We start from the raw sequence: 10,543 nt of genomic DNA on the forward strand, positions 1-10,543 counted from the left end.
TTCTGCTAATGATACGGTATTTCAAACCGCAGCATGAATTTCAGCTCCCCAAAACTGGTACCCACATATTAGTGGATCCTATAAATTGAACAATTAACATTGTCTAAAAATTGACTTTTACATGAGTATATACAGTAATTTAGAAGGCACAGCAATGCCTCTTCCTCAGACTGCTTAGGAAATTCTGCATGTCCGTAAGTACCCACACCAACTTTTACAGATGCACCCTAAAAAGTATACTATCCACGTGCATAATGGCTTGTTATGGCAACTGATTTGCCCAGGACTCTTAAGAAACTATAGAAAGTTGTGTGCACAGCCCAGACCATCATTGAAGCCAACCTTCCATTCATGGACTCCATTTACATTTCTTGTTGCTGCTAACATCATCAAAGAACTCTTCCCACCTCCGTAATATTCTCCTATAACCTCTTGAATCAGACAGAAGAAACAGAATCGTGATTATATTTCATCAACAGGTTCAAGAATAGTTTCTTCCCTGGCGTTATTAGACTGATGAATGGACTCTCTAACTTCAAATAATGTTAATTTTGTTAATGTTAATCTTGTTTTGCATGTCTCCTATGCAGTGTTACCTGTATACCTCGCTCTGTGTTAACACCCTATGATCTCTATGTCCTTATTTGTTATGATCTGCCTGTACTGGCCGCAGATAAAATCTTTTCATTGTACTTAGGTACATGTGACTCCAATAAACTAAATCAAATAGAATATCTGGTCAGCATAGACAAGTCGGACCGAAGCGTCAGTTCCATGCTGTACATCTCGATGATACATATCACACAATCCCATTCTCAGATTATACTGTGAACAGAGAGGCCACCTGTGTATAGAGATGATTCATTCATTATGACAAGATATTATTCATTATGAGAGTCCTGAACTCAATATACTGCAACAATTGCTTGAAGGAACTTTAGATATCACGAGTTGTTGAGCCAGAACAAGATTATTTGTTTGGTGGCTCTCAGAATTATTGGATGATATTGAGCTTTATTATTTGCACTATTCATCATCTGAACATAGTCTCTCTTTGTAGCAAACCTCACTATCCTCAGTCTGAATAATGGTATTCATGGAAACATTTTTGCTAACTCATTAGAATCTAAATGTTACTCAGGGTTGATCATCCTTCTCCTTCTTGAATTGAAGACCCAAGAAACGAATACAAGATTTTTCATAAGCTGATGTAGCAGCTAATGCTTCTTTCTGTATCACTGAAGATAGAACAAAGATAAAGGACAAAGAAAATTACAGCACAGGAACGGGCCCTTCAGCACCCTCCCCAAGCCTACGCTGATACCTATCCTCTGTCTAAACCCGTTACCTATTTTCCAAGGATCCGTATCCCTCTGCTCCCTGCCCATTCATGTAACTATCCAGATACATCTTAAGCGATGTTATTGTGCCAGCCTCTATCACCTTCCCTGGCAATGCATTCCAGATACCCACTACCCTCTGCCTAAAGAACTTTTCGCGCATATTTCCCTTAAACTTCTCCCCTCCCACCTTGAACTCGTGACCCCTAGTAATTGAGTCCCCCACTCTGGGCAAAAGCTTCTTGCTATCCACACTGTCATTCCTGTCATAATTTTGTACACCTTAATCAGGTCCCTATCAACCTCCATCTTTCTAATGAAAATAATCCTAATCTATTCAACTTCTCTTCATAGCTAGCACCCACCATACCAGGCAACATCCTGGTGAACCTCCTTGTACCCTCTCCAAAACACCTACATCCCTCTGGTAATGCAGTATTCCAAATGTGGCCGAACCAAAAGCCTATACAACTGCACTATGACCTGCAAACTCTTGTACTCAATGCCCCGCAACCTGCGTTGTCACCTTCAGGGTACAATAGACGTGAACACCCAGATCTCTCTGTACATCAATGTTCCCCAGGGCTTTTCCATTTACTGTATAGTTCGGTCTTGAATTGGATCTTCCAAAATGCATCACCTCGCATTTTCTCAGATTGAATTCCATCTGCCATTTCTCTCTATATTCTGCAAACTTTGACAGTCCCCTTCTCCATCTGCTACTCCACCAATCTTTGTGTTATCTGCAAACTTGCTAATCAGAGCACCTGTACCTTCCTCCAGATCATTTATGTATATCACAAACCACAGTGGCCCCAGGACGTATCTCTGTGGAATACCACTGGTCACAGTTCTCCATTTTGAGAAACTTCCTTCCATAGCACTCTCTGTCTCCTGTTGCCCAGCCAGTTTTCTATCCATCTAGTATGCCCTGGACCCCATGTGACTTCACTTTTTCCATCAGTCTACCATAGGGATCTTTATCAAGCACCTTACTGAAGTCTACAGCCCTTTCGTCATCAACCAACTTTGTTACTTGCTCAAAGAATTCTGTTAGGTTTGTAAGGCATGACCTTCCATACACAAAACCTTGCTGCCTATCACTGATAAGCCCATTTTCTACCAAATGTAAATAGATCCTATCCCTCAGTATCTTCTCTAGCTGTTTCCCTATCACTGACATTAGTTTCACCGGTATACAATTACTTGGTTTATCCTTGCTGCCCTTCATAAACAAGGGGACAACACTAGCAATTCTCCGGTCCTCCAGGATCTCACATGTTCAAGTATCTCTGTTTGTCTCTGTTAATAAATGTAAACTGGTTTACATTTTCTATCCATCTATTTGAAAGAGTACAGCTAACAGTCCTATAATGATGCACATGCAGCAATGATAGTGTGTAGCTCTGTGTCCCAGTGAGATAAAAAATCTTTAATTTTCAGAAACAAACCCTCTGTTGTGCTTTCTCCAAGCAACATGTATTGTCTTTCTGTAACAGTTGATGGAAACTGGCTTATTTGTGACAACTAGGTTGAGCAAGAGCTCAATGATTTGGTTTGTCATACCAGCAATCTCTGGAACTCCATCACATTTCAAAGGGCTTGAAACCTCTTCATTGCACATCACACAGTAAGACCTAACCCTTCATACTAACCTACCCAACTTCTCAAGTCTCTCATTTTATCTGTATTAAAATCTGTACTGACATGAAACCACGTGGCTTTTTAAATATGGCCCAAAAATGATCATTGAAAAAAGAAAAAAGTAAGAATAGAACAGCAGTTCAGTTAACATTGGTGGAAAGAGGAGACCATTTCACAATTTTGATGCATAGCCTTCTTCAAAATAGAATCAGTAAAGGTCTGGGGTTTTCTTAAAACCCTCAGCATGATTCACACTAGCTTGCAGCCGTAGCTGATATAGTGTTTTTTTTTCCATTTTACAGGTCTGACAGTGTCATGAAGCGTAAAATTTTAACCATGCTTTGTTCTCTTCATAACCTGATCTGAGCGTTTCTGCTAACTTTCTGTTTTGTTTCTTATTTCAAAGAGATTTTTAAGAAAACAATGAACTGAATCCCTCAAGGAACTCAGGAAACTCTCCACACATGTCTTTGCTGGGAATTTAAAGGGAAAGTGTAATAAGAAAAGATTCCTGGCCTTGGTAGTCTCCAACCCAAACTCCGAACTCCACCAAGTAGAAATTTCACTTTCATCTTTCAAATCTCCAAAATTTCAACATCATACAGTACAATGGGCATCTGGCTGCCAATGGTTCCATGACATGAAATCTGATTTCAGGCATTTTGAAAGTTATCCAATGGCATAGACTCATAGAGACATACTACTTGGAAACAAACCCTTATGTCCAACTCCTCCGTGCTGACTAGATATCCTATATTAATCTGGTCCCAACTGATAGATCCATCTAAATCCTTCCTATTCATACACCCATCCAGATGGCTTTTAAATGTGATAATTGTACCATCCTCTACCACTTTCTCTGGCAGCTCATTCCATACACACACCATCTTCTGTGTGAAAATGTTGCCTCTTGGATCACTTTTAAATCTTTCGCCTCTCATCTTAAACCTATGCCTTTTAGGTTTGGACTCCCCTACACAGAATTGAATTCACTATTCCAAAAGTCACCTAACCAATGCCCTGAACTGTCGCAACACGACTTCCCAACTTCTATACTCAGTGAGCTGACCAATAAAGGCAATTACACCAAATGCCTTCTTTACGATCCTGTCTACATGTGACTCCACCTTCAAGGAATTATGAACCTGCAGTGCCAAGGTCAGTTTGTTTGGCAACACTCTCCAGGACCCAACTATTAAGTGTATAAGTCCTGCCCTGATTTGCCTTGCTAAAATGCAACATGCTCACATTTATCTAAATTAGATTCCATTTGTCACTCCTCAACCCATTGGCCCATCTGATCAAGGTCCCATTGTACTCTGAGAAAACCTTCTTAACTGTTGACCACCAATTTTGGTGTCATCTGAAAACTTACAAACCATTCCTCCTATATTTATATTGAAATCATCTATATAAATATCAAAAAGAAGTGGACACTGCACTGATCCTTGAGGCACACCAGATTTGTACACACTGGTCACAAGTCTCCAGGCTGAAAAATACCAGTCCATCATCATCCTACCTTCAAGCCAATTTTGTATCTTCATGGCCCATTCTTCCTGGATTCCATGTGATTTAACCTTGCTAACCAGTCTACAATACTGAACGTTGTTGAATGTCTTACTAAAGTCCATATTGATAATGTCCACCACTCTGCCTTCATCAATCTTCTTTTCACTTCTTCAAAATCTCAATCAAGTTAGTGAGGCATGATTTCCCATGCACAAAACCATGTTGACTATCCCTATTCAATCCTTGCCTTTCCAAATACACGTAAATCCTATCCCTCAGAATCCCCTCCAATAACTTACCCACTACTGTCATCAGGGTCACTAGTCTATATTTCCCTGGCTTTTCCTTACCACCTGTCTAAAGTAATGGCACCACCTCACCCATTGGAATTGATGGTACAAATATCTCAGGAAGGGACCCAACAATTACTTCCCTAGCTTCCCACAAAGTTCTGGGATACACCTGATCAGGTCCCGGGAATTTATCCACTTTATCCAGTACCTCCTCCTCTGAAATATGGACACTTTTCAAGATATCGCTACTTATTTCCCCAACTTCTCTGGCTTCCATATCCTTCTCCACTGTAAATACTGATGCAAAATACTCCTTTAGTATCCTACTCATCTCCTGCGATTCCACACATCCACAGCCTTGCTGATCTTTGAGGGGCCCTATCCTCTCCCTAGTTACTCTTTTGCCCTTAATGTATTTATAGAATCTCTTTGGACTTTCCTTAATCCTATTTGCCAAAGCTATCTCATGTCCCCTTTTTGCACTCCTGATTGTCGAGTAGACTTTTGTTGTCGTTATACTCTTCGAGGGATTCACTCAATCGCAGACGTCTATACCTGCCGTATGCCATCTTTTTCTTGACCAGAACCTCAATTTCTCTTGTCATTCAGTATTCCCTACACCTACCAGCCTTTCACACTAACAGGAACATACTGGCTCTGGACACTTTTTATTTCATTTTCCAAGGCCTTCCCCTTTCTGACCAATCTTTTACCTGCAAACACCCTGTCCCAATCAACTTTTGAAAGTTCTGGCCAAATACAGTCAAAATTGGCCTTCCAATTTAAAACTTTAACTTTTAGATCAGGTCTATCCTTTACCATAACTATTTTAAAACTAATAGAATTATGATCACTGGCCCCCAAAGTGCTTCAACCCGACAACTCGGTCACTTGCTCTTCCTTATTTCCTGGGAATATGTCAAGTTTTGCAGCATTTCTAATAGACGAAAGTGAGGAATGCAGATACTGGAGATCAGAGTCAAGATTAGTGGTACTGGAAAAGCACAGAAGGTCAGGCAGCATTCGAGGAGCAGGAAAATCAACATTTTGGGCAAAAACCCTTCATCAAGAATGAAAAAGCCCTCCTGATGAAGGCCTTTTGCCTGAAACATTGATTTTCCTGCTCCTCGGATGCTGCCTGACCTGCTGTACTTTTCCAGCACCACTAATCTTGACAGCTTTTCTAGTAGGTACATCCACATACTAAATAAGAAAGTTTTCTTGTGTACACTTCACAAATGCCTCTCCATCCATGCCCTTAACATTAGGGCAGTTCCAGTCCAGGTTTGGAAAGTTAAAATCCCCTACAATTAAAACTCGATCGTTCCTACAGATATCTGAGATCTCCTTACAAAATTTGCTTCTCAATTTCCTGATGACAACTTGGCACAAACTCCACAAAAGATATTTGGGGGCTTAATGCACAGAGTGATAGAAAATAATTGACAATCACACAAAAAAGCATCTTATTATTTTGTTAACTGATGTTTTGTTGTCATTCAAAGTTGAAAGGCTAATTGGAAAATGTCAAAGGCAAAGGCAAATTCTCATGACAGCTCTCCTCTTAGCTTCCTCTCTAAGATTAAGAAAATTCTTGGTATACACTATGATTTGAATCAATGTTGCATCAAACTTGTGGCAATGAATTGCTTGAAGTATCAAAGTCAATTCTAGTACAAAACTTTGCACCATGGTTTTCATGACAAGCAACTACCAGCCAGTTAGAGGGGCTACTAGCAACAAATTATCATGTCAAATTACTTGACTACAAGGAGTTGTTGATGTCATGAACTTGTATCAGATTACTCTGACTGTTTAGAAAATGGCAGATGACATAACCAGTGATTTTCTTCACTTTGCAACTAGTTAAACAAAGGCTGCAAAAGTTTCCAGCTTCCCACTGCGAATGAAGAAGATCCAGTCCCCCATGCTGTGAGATATCTTTATTGGAAGAAAGAAAGTTGTGAGTAGCCAACATCCACACACTGCTCTATAACATGCAAATACCTGCACTGATCTTCGTAAACATTGTGAGGTTAAGCCTCACTGATCTTCATAAACATTGTGAAATTAATCTACACTGATCTTCATAAATATTGTGAAGTTAAGCCAACAAACTTGTCCTTGCCTAAGCAGAAAGTAATCAGATTTGATTTGCACATATTCACATGATAATTTTGTATACACTACATCATTACAATCATCCAATTTTTAATAATGTAGACCACAGCATTTTGGGGAAAACATAAAGCCAAACAAAGCATAAATGCTGTCATGTCATACTCTGTAAAAGATATGTTCAGCAGAATTTCCATTGTAGTTCATATTATTAACCAATACAGTACACCAAATGTGAAGTATATCGATTTATGAACAGGATTTCTTGCCTTAACAGCAATGGGTACATTTGTTTACAGATTAATTTTAAACATTCCCAACAGCGTGTTGATATTTTTGAGTGATTAAGAAGAAAGAACTTTAATTTATTTAGTACGATCCATAATTTTAAGATGTTCTAAAGCAATTCACAGCCAAGCAAGACTTTTAAATTCTGATTACTGTTGAAGTATGGTCTATGGAAGCAGCCAGGAAGATACAACACTGTCATAGACCAGTTAAACTGTTTTGTGTGGAATAAAATTGATAAAGTGACCTGTTATTTATGAAATATTATGGGCTGTTTATAGATCCAGCATCGAGATTAGGTGGGACTTCAGTTTAGTGTCTCATGTGAAAGAGACTGCGCATATTTCTACATTCCTGTATACCTCTGACAATGTAGTATTGTCTGAGTACTGCACAGAAGTGTCAATGTGAAATGATCCTATTTTTCAGTGTTTAGTTAAAAGAGATTCATGACATCTGGTCTACCTGGCATGAAGTGCCTTTTAACACACAATCTCCCATTCCTCACTACTTTAATTATGCAACTGGTCTTTTTGACTCCATCTCAGGAGTTATGTGGCAGGAGAGAGAGAAATGCTTGCTAATGGTGTGATCTTATGCTGTTCATGCTACCAGGTACCATATTTAAAGCCAGCTGCATGCCACTTCAAATGCTGCATGTCAGGAACCAGTCCTCACCTGATGGCGCCCCACCATTGTGAACCAGAGAAGAGCAAATCTTGCTGTCCGCAACCATGATATTGTAGGTCCTGGAAAATTGGGTGCTGGTGATGACGGCACCCCTTTTCCAGCTGTCCCCACACAGGAAGCCATGTCACTACACCTAGCCAGTGTTGACCCAAATAGCACCCAAACTCAGTCTTGTGTCCCAGATGATGTAGGATGCACAGTAGTGTGAAAAGAAGCTCAATGATCTTCAGCAATCCCCAAGGGTAAATGCCATTATCTTCTACCTCATACTCAGAGGATCAGCACTCACTCTGACACTGCCACTACACACACATATCACCAAAGCTGATGGGATACAACTCCCACTATTGTATGTCCGCTCAATGGCTCACATGAACTTCATCCTTGAAAGCTATCCTCGATACTTCCAATTCGCCCACTGGCAACAACTCAGTGCTTCTCCTGGTCAGTGTGTTTGCTGTGTTAGCTATTGCTGTATGTTGCAGGTATGATGTTGATGTAACATGGTGCCTCATAGCAACACATTCATCCATTTGAGTGTTCAGTGCTCTGCACTGTGACAATCTGTTTCCTCTCCCCAGCACCAAAACTCAATACAGGCAACAGAGGCTGCAGCCTGTAACTGAGTACTAAAGAACACTCAGAAAATAACGTAACCCACATGGAGGCTGGCAGCTGGAAATCAGTGAGTGTGTACTAGGTGGGCAATGTGAAGTAGACATAGTCAGCTGCTTTGAAGTAATCACAAAGTAAGTACGTTCTTAGAGGGCAAGCTAAGAGTCATAAAATGCTTCCAATGCAGATGCATAAGATGCCTATGTTCCTGTGCATAAGTAGGCCTGCAAAAGCTTGCAAGCCATAGGTGTCTCTGAGCTCCAAAATATATTGTTGAAGGTCTGAAGTGGCATGTGAGTTGGTCTGAGAGCACGCATAGTGATAGGATAAGGTTGATGGCTTGCAATTGCTCACTTGTATGGACAAAAAGTCAAGGAAGATGGTGTCCCCAGAGTAGGTGAAAAAGGATTTGGGTGATGGCTGGGATGAGTATTCAGTGAGATGGTCCCACCAGGTACTCGTGCTGACCTCTATGTCAGGAATTTGTGCCGTCTAGTTTCTTGGTGAAAGAAAGGAGAATTGAAGTGGCAAGAAAATAAAGTACCTTCTTTAATGAGATGCAAGTGCTTGGAAATAAACTGTGGCGAGATTCAACGTTGCCGTGTCAGCTTCAGGACAAAGTCGCAAAGATTTTCTCAAAATCTAGATTTGATTTTTTTTCATTCCATTCATATTTTCCCAACCTTCTTACCATTGCTCACACCACACCAGAAAGGGGAAAATTCCATCCTTCATCTAAACTGTATGCTTATCCCTGGTATGTAGCTCAAACCTGTGGTCTGCTGACTGTAGACAAGAATCCTACTTCTGAACAGGATTATATCTGAAATGCATGAAATTTATTTGGAGAAAATGAGGAACTATCTTGTTTTTCTGTTGTACCTATTCCTTTCTATGGATACAAGCCCCTCATATTTTTTTCCATGCGTTCCCTAATTCACATGCACATTAATTGGAAATGTATTCAAGTTTTTTAAAAACTTCTTCATGAGATATGGGTGTCACTAGTTGGGACTGGATTTAACAACCATCCCTGTTTTCCCCTTGAACTGGCTTGCGAGGGTCAATTCAGAAGGCAGAGAGAAGTGTGCTTGGAATCATACATAGTATGGGCATGGTAAGGACAACAAATTTCCCTCCCTCAAGGACCACATAATAGTGAAATACATTGTTTTGATAAAAAGCAGTAATAGTTGCTATTGCATCAGTGCCTTTAATTCCAGATTTTTGTTGAATTCAAATTTGACCATCTGCCATGGTGAAATTTGAGGCCTTATCTTTGCCTGATGATGATTCCAATTTTTTGCTGTTCTCTGCACAGAAGTATACCCTGTACTTAGCACTGCCCAACATTAAACACCCAAGATCATAGATGTTTACAACACAGCGGCCAGAAAATAGGAAGTCAGTCTTTCTCACTTTCCATCTCTTTGGAAGATGCCTTGCAGGTCTGTGCACGTCAAGTGCGTATCTATGAATTTCCTAAATGCTATGATGGTTTCTGCCTCCACCACTCTTTCAGCAGTGGGTTCCAAATCCGCACCACTCTCTTGGTGAAAATCAATCTCTTTGAATCTGCTTTTAACTTCCTACCTCTTCTCCTAGTTATGATTATGGACCCTTCTATCAAGGATAACAGAGCATTGCTATCCATGATCGAAATCCTGCAAAACTTTATATACTTCAATGAGGAATCCTTTTTGCTTCCTCTGTTCCAAACCAAACTTGTCCAATCTTTGTTCATAACGTAAATTCTCCAGTCTAGGCAAAATTCTCATGGATTTCCTGCATATTTCCTCTACTGCTAACATAACTTTCCTCTAAATCAGTCATTAGAACTGTACACAGTGCTTCAATTGTGGACTAAACAGTGTTATATACATTTTGAGCATTACTTCTTACTTCTTGAATTCTCTGCTTTGACTAGTAAAGGTAATTACCTTGCATACCTTTTTGACCAACTTATATCTTGACCAGAAATCTTACGGACATGCACTCTAAAGTCTCTCTTCTCCTCCACACTTCAAGCAGCCTTCCAGTTAC

The sequence above is a fragment of the Chiloscyllium punctatum genome, chromosome 24 (assembly GCF_047496795.1).
Source record: "Chiloscyllium punctatum isolate Juve2018m chromosome 24, sChiPun1.3, whole genome shotgun sequence".
NCBI lineage: Eukaryota > Metazoa > Chordata > Chondrichthyes > Orectolobiformes > Hemiscylliidae > Chiloscyllium > Chiloscyllium punctatum.